A 6,000-nucleotide genomic window follows, 5' to 3' on the forward strand; every position below is an offset into this window, starting at 1 on the left:
TTTACCTATATGATGACAAACTGGCTAAAAGGAAGTGCGTCTTGTGACAAAGTGGCTGGTGAATGGGGAACAGATGTAGCGGTGATGCGGTGCAGGAATGAAAGGCGGACAATTGTAATCCTGTTGGAAAGGTGCTTTATTTGTTTTCCAGGTCTGGTGACCGTTGAAATAATATCAAAACAGGGCACAGTCCCGAACAGAAACGAACACTCGGTCACCAGTCCTGGATGAGTGCAGACGTGCTTATGGTGAGTGAAGACACGGGTATTTCGTGACGGTTGGTGCAGTGATGATCCAGTTTGTTCTGACCCTCGGCGACAGCTCCAGATTTTTGAGTAACTGTCTAGTGGTGCAAAAAGAGACAATTAATAAACAACCAAAAACAACACACAACACGTTCGCTTATTAAATGAGATCTCCTCTCTCCAGTCCTTCTCTCTCCAGCATTTACCCAAATGAAGGAAAAGATCAGTGTTTCCCTGGCCCCTATATGCAATCCTGTATGACATCTTGGTAAACAGTTGCAGCTGCCTTATTGCTTGCAGCTGCCCCTCATTTACCTTTCAGGTCAGTACAGTCTTACAACAGAGTCTCGCTTTTTTCCAGGCTGACCGACTTCCCGACCCCGGAAATGAACTGTCAGGCCAGCCCTTCCAGATGCTTCTCATCCCATTCTTTAGCACCCTCACAGGTCAGGAGGGAGATTTACCACCAGAACTCCATTGTCTTTTCGTCACATATCCCACCGCTCAGAGTGGAGCCGAAAGAACACTCTGCTAAATCTACCTTTCCCATTACTCCCCCACCCCCCCTCCCGGGAAAAATAATCCGCATTTTGGTTGTTTTTCCCTGCCCGGTGTACCATGTGGTACATGAAGGGCTGCAATGCCAGATACCACAGAGTTATCCGGGTATTGATGTCCATCATTGTGCTTAACCATGTAAGTGGGGATTGGTCTGTGACCAGATCAAATGAGTGTACCAGCAGGTAGTATCGTAAAGAGTGAGTAGCCCATTTAATGGCCAAACACTCTTTTTCGACTACGGAGTAGTTACGTTCCCGAGGTAACATTTTTTTTCCTCAGGTATAATATCGGGTGTTCTACTCCAGCTACTTTTTGGGACAAGACTGCACCCAAACCTACATCCAATGCGTTGGTGTGGAGGATGAATCTCTTGGTGAAATCTGGATTAATAAGAGTGGGGGCCTGGCAAAGTCTACGCTTAATAGTATCAGACGCGCCCTGACACTCAGCTGACCACTTAATCAAATTTGGAGCACTCTTTTTGGTGAGGTCGACTAACAGGTTAACCGCTGTGGCATACTCTGGGATGAAGTGGCGGTAATAACCAGCTAATCCCAGTAGTGACCTCACCCGAGTCTTGGTTTTGGGGAACGCTGCATCAACCAAAGCCTGGATTTTGGTGACCACAGGTCTCACCCTTCCATTCCCCATTAAAAATATTGAGTGTTTTGGCAAACGCACATTTCCTCAAGTTAGCTGTCAGCCGGGCTGCCCTTGGAGACTGAAGAACGGCTGTATCCCCAGCCAAGTGCTCTTGCCAGGTGGAGCTGTAAATCACCATGTCATCAATATACGCTGCTGCATATTCATGATGTGGGCGTAAAACCTGGTCCATCAGTCTCTGAAAAGCAGTGGGCGCACTATGTAGCCCAAATGGCATGGTTTTAAAGTGGAACAGCCCTTCTGGGGTGTTCCACTTTAGAAAATGCGGTTTCCTCTCTGGAGCTGCGGGTTAAAGGGATTTGCCAGTATCCCTTTGTCAGGCCCAGAGTGGAAATAAACCTCTCTTTTCCCAGTCTGTCTAAAAGTTCGTCGACCCGAGGCATAGGAAATGCATTGAACAATAACGTTTGCCTTTCTGAAGTACACACGGAAGCGGTTGGTGCTGTCTTTCTTGGCCACTATGACAATTGGACTGCACCACTCACTCCTGGAAGGTTCAGTAACCCCAAGCTCGAGCACATCCCATACCTCTTTGCGAACGCCACTTCGACTTTCTGGGATCTGGTATGGTCTCTCTCGCGTTGTGACACCTGGTGGAGAGATAATGTCATATTCAGCCAAGTTTGTTCTGTCGGGCACTTCACGGAAAAACATCACTGAACTCCTCTAAGCTTATGCAGCTCTCTTTGCTGATCCGGAACCAACTGTTCCCCCATTGAAATTATTTTTGTGCTAGGAATCTCTGGACAGGGGCCTAAATCATCCTCCATATTGCCTGGGGATATAAATAAGACCTCTCTTGCCTGCCAGGGCTTTAACAAATTGACATGGTAAATATCACGTTCATTATGGCAATTGAGCTTTATAATTTCATAATTCACTTTCCCTGTAGCCTGAATCACTTGATACGGCCCCTGCCATTTAGCACATAGTTTTGATTCTGATGAGGGAAGTAGCAGCATTACCTTGTCCCCTGGTCGAAAGGTCCGAATTCATGCATTTTTGTTGTAATGCTGCTGCTGTTGGTGCTGAGCCGATCCAAGGTTGTCCTGGGCCAAACGACTGACCAAATCCAGGCGATCTCTTAGTAGGAGCACATGCTTCACTACATTCTTGGACGAGCCTTTGTGCTCCTCCCACCTACGTCGCTTGGCTGCCGGCCGTACAGGAGCACAAAGGGAGAGAACCCCGTCGAACTCTGCGGCACCTCTCTCCCTGCAAAAAGGAGGTAGGGAAGAAGCGATGCCCAATATTTTTGCTCTTGTGTTACGAATCGTCTCAGCATCGACTTTAGGGTCTGATTAAAACGTTCCACCAGACTGTCCGACTGTGGATGATAGATGGACGTCCTGATGGGACGTATTTTTAATATTTTGTACACCTACTGTAACGTATTGGACAAAAAATTGGTTCCGTGATCAGTCAAGATCTCCTTGGGATATCATGCGCCAGCTTTATGACCTCAGTCCGACAAGATGGGGGAACCAATAATTGTGTTACAGGCTGCCCTGTGCCCGCGGCTAGGTTTACCCTATACAGTAATTGCCCCTTGATACTGAAGTGTGGATATACTAGCGCCCCAGCGCCATCAACATCCTTACCTTCAATAGACTGGACCTGCCCCCAAGCGTGCACTAGTGACGGGTTGTTATGTTGACCCCACACTATGTCTGCACTTGAGTACCACAGGTCCGGTACATTGAGAGAGGCTGGAATAACCTCTGCCCTAGCTGGCCGAGTAACCTTGCCCTCTCGGTCACACTGCGATCCTACTCCCTTCGACTGGTGTTTGTTACCATCCCAGCACTTTCCCACCAGATCCCAGCCTTGTCTCAAAGATGCTCCCTTCCATTTTGCGGTCAGTCTCTCGTTATTTGTTTTTCTAGGATGGAAAAGAGGGGAAAACATTTCAGTATGAAAAGGAAACACATCACCAATTTGTTCCCTTTTCTTTTTTTTCCCACCCACATTTACGCGTGTGGCTGAGACTGCCATTATTTGCATTAATTGTTTGAATTCTGGCCAGCCTCAGCCCAGAATAACTGGGTGTGGCAACCTTTCCGTCACCCCTACTACGAGGTGACATTTTCAGTCCTACTGATAGATATACTTTTAATGTGGGATATGCCGCCGTGTCTCCATGGATACAGGAGATGGCCATCTGACCTTGTGGCCACCACGATACACCGCCCAGGAGAGCAGTCCTAATCAAGGTTTGCTCACACCCTGTGTCCACTAATGCATGGGTTTTCACATTCCCTAAAACCACATCACACTCCATGGCAGCGGGGCATGACCTGGCCATATGTCCTGGCTGGTTGCACCTAAAACAGATAGGGAGGACAGAGGGAACAGAGGTTAGAAATCTGTCCCGCTGCTGGTAGGGCAACGGGGCAGGGGCAGCACCTCTACCCCAGCTCGGGGCCAACCTTGGTCTCCATGGGGGGGAGGCAAGGGGGCCCGATGGGGTCGGCATTCTCGGAGGTCTGGGTCCCGGGAACGAGGGTGGTGGTGGAGGTGAGGGAGGGAGGGAGAGGTCGGCTACTGTGAAGGGCAGGGACCGACAGTATCCTGACCCGGGCAGAAGTCAGGGAGTCCTCGAAATCTTCGGCCAATATGACTCCAGGGTGTCGGGGTTGTGGCGTGGTATCCACGCCTGGGTTTCGGCGGTGACCACAATGGCTTCCCCCATTTGTTGTGCGGTCTTCTTCCCGGGGGTCAGCCAATGCACCATGTGGTCGCACAACCGTTCTGCAACCACCCTGGGGCGTGTCTCCGGGGCTCTGCAGTACTCCCTAAACTGTGCCTGGTGGGTTTCCATGGTTATTATTAAGGCGGCGGAGGATAGCCTCTTTCACCAGGTTGTAGTCGGTGGCGTGATGGTCGCTCGTGGCTTGGTAGGCTGCCTGAGCCTCCCCGATCAGACAGGGTCTCAGCTGGCTTGCCCAGAACTCCCGTGGCCAAGCTGCGGCGGTAGCCAGCCTTTCGCACGCCACCAAGTATGCCTCCGGGTCATCCTCCGCCAACATCTTCATCGCCCGCACCTTCGGGGGCGACATCAGCGGTGTTGCGGTAGGGGCCGTCGCTGAGGCAACGGCCAGCCTTATCCGTTCAATAAGCGCCATGTAGCGCGCCTGCTCTCCAGCACCTGCAGCAGCTCCACCAGTGCATTGCGGTCCATTCTGGATCTGACACCACATGTGGCAAAGTGGCTGGTGAATGGGGAACAGGTGTAGTGGTGATGCGGTGCAAGAGTGAAAGGCAGACAATTGTAATCCTGTTGGAAAGGTGCTTTATTTGTTTTCCAGGTCTGGTGACCGTTTAAATAATAAAACCATGTGTAAAGTGTGGGGTTAACAAAACAGGGCACAGTCCTGAACAGAAACGAACACACGGTCACCAGTCCTGGGTGAGTGCAGACGTGCTTGTGGTGAGTGAAGACACGGATATTTCATGACGGTTGGTGCAGTGATGATCCGTTTCGTGCTGACCCTCGGCGTCAGTTCCGGATTTGTGAGTTTAACTGTCTAGTGGTGCAAAAACACAGACAATTAATAAACAACCAAAAAACAACACATAACATGTTTTGCTTATTAAATGAGAGCTTCTCTCTCTCCAGTGTTTACCCAAACGTAGGAAAAGATCAGCATTTCCCTGGCCCCTATATGCAATCTTGTATGAAATCTAGGTAAACGGTTGCAGCTGCCTTATTGCTTGCAGCTGCTCCTCGTTTACCTTTCAGGTCAGTACGGTCTTACAACAGAGTCTCGCTTCTTTCTAGGCTGACCGACTTCCCGGTCCCGGAAACGAACTGTCAGGCCAGCCCTTCCAGATACTTCTCCCGTTCTTTAGTGCCCTCACAGGTCAGGAAGGGAGATTTACCACCAGAGCTCATTGTCTTTCCGTCACAGTCTACATTGAGTATAAGATGCAAACCTGACCTAATAGCCTGGCTTGGGCGAGCAGTGGAAACACCATGTTTTGTTGCCGTAGCCCAGAGCCCCAGGTCATAGCAGTTGTGTTATTGGGATGAACTGGGAGTTGACTTTGTTTTTATTGAAAGGTTTACAGCTTTTCTAACACATATATGGTCTTATCTAAGTTCAAGTGTAATTCCAAACTGTATTGCTGAAGTGGGGTTTGTAGACTAGTCTCATTCCCTGCATTTCTTTAATGGAGGACTGGTCTCTCTTTTTTTTTTTTTTTTAATGTAACTGGATTATAGTAAAGTTTCTATGGGGTTTACTACAATAGTTGTCGTCTTTTTTTTTTTTTCATTAAAATTCATTTGTGGTGCATTTTTCCTTCCAACATATTTCAGATAACAGTCTATTCATCGTTCAGTATGATTTTTTTTTCATGTGCATCTGCCAGGAACCACAGATACGATATAGCAACTTAAAGCTGGCCTTTGTGGAATAAGACAAACATGGCATCATCTAATTTCCTTTCAGTGTCCCTTTTACACATTTATCAGAAAAGCTGTATCTCTTCAAGCCCAGGCAGAAATTGGCAAAATACTAGATTTCAA

General features: G+C 48.6%; 1 protein-coding gene across 2 annotated transcripts in view; it reads left to right on the top strand.

Moving 5' to 3' along the window:
- The window catches only part of abcc4 (ATP-binding cassette, sub-family C (CFTR/MRP), member 4), a 68,349-nt gene that overhangs the window by 60,607 nt on the left and 1,742 nt on the right, over positions 1 to 6,000 (top strand). The gene's annotated exons all lie outside the window — the stretch shown is intronic.

This window comes from Polyodon spathula, chromosome 9, assembly GCF_017654505.1.
Source record: "Polyodon spathula isolate WHYD16114869_AA chromosome 9, ASM1765450v1, whole genome shotgun sequence".
NCBI classification, from domain to species: Eukaryota; Metazoa; Chordata; class Actinopteri; order Acipenseriformes; family Polyodontidae; genus Polyodon; species Polyodon spathula.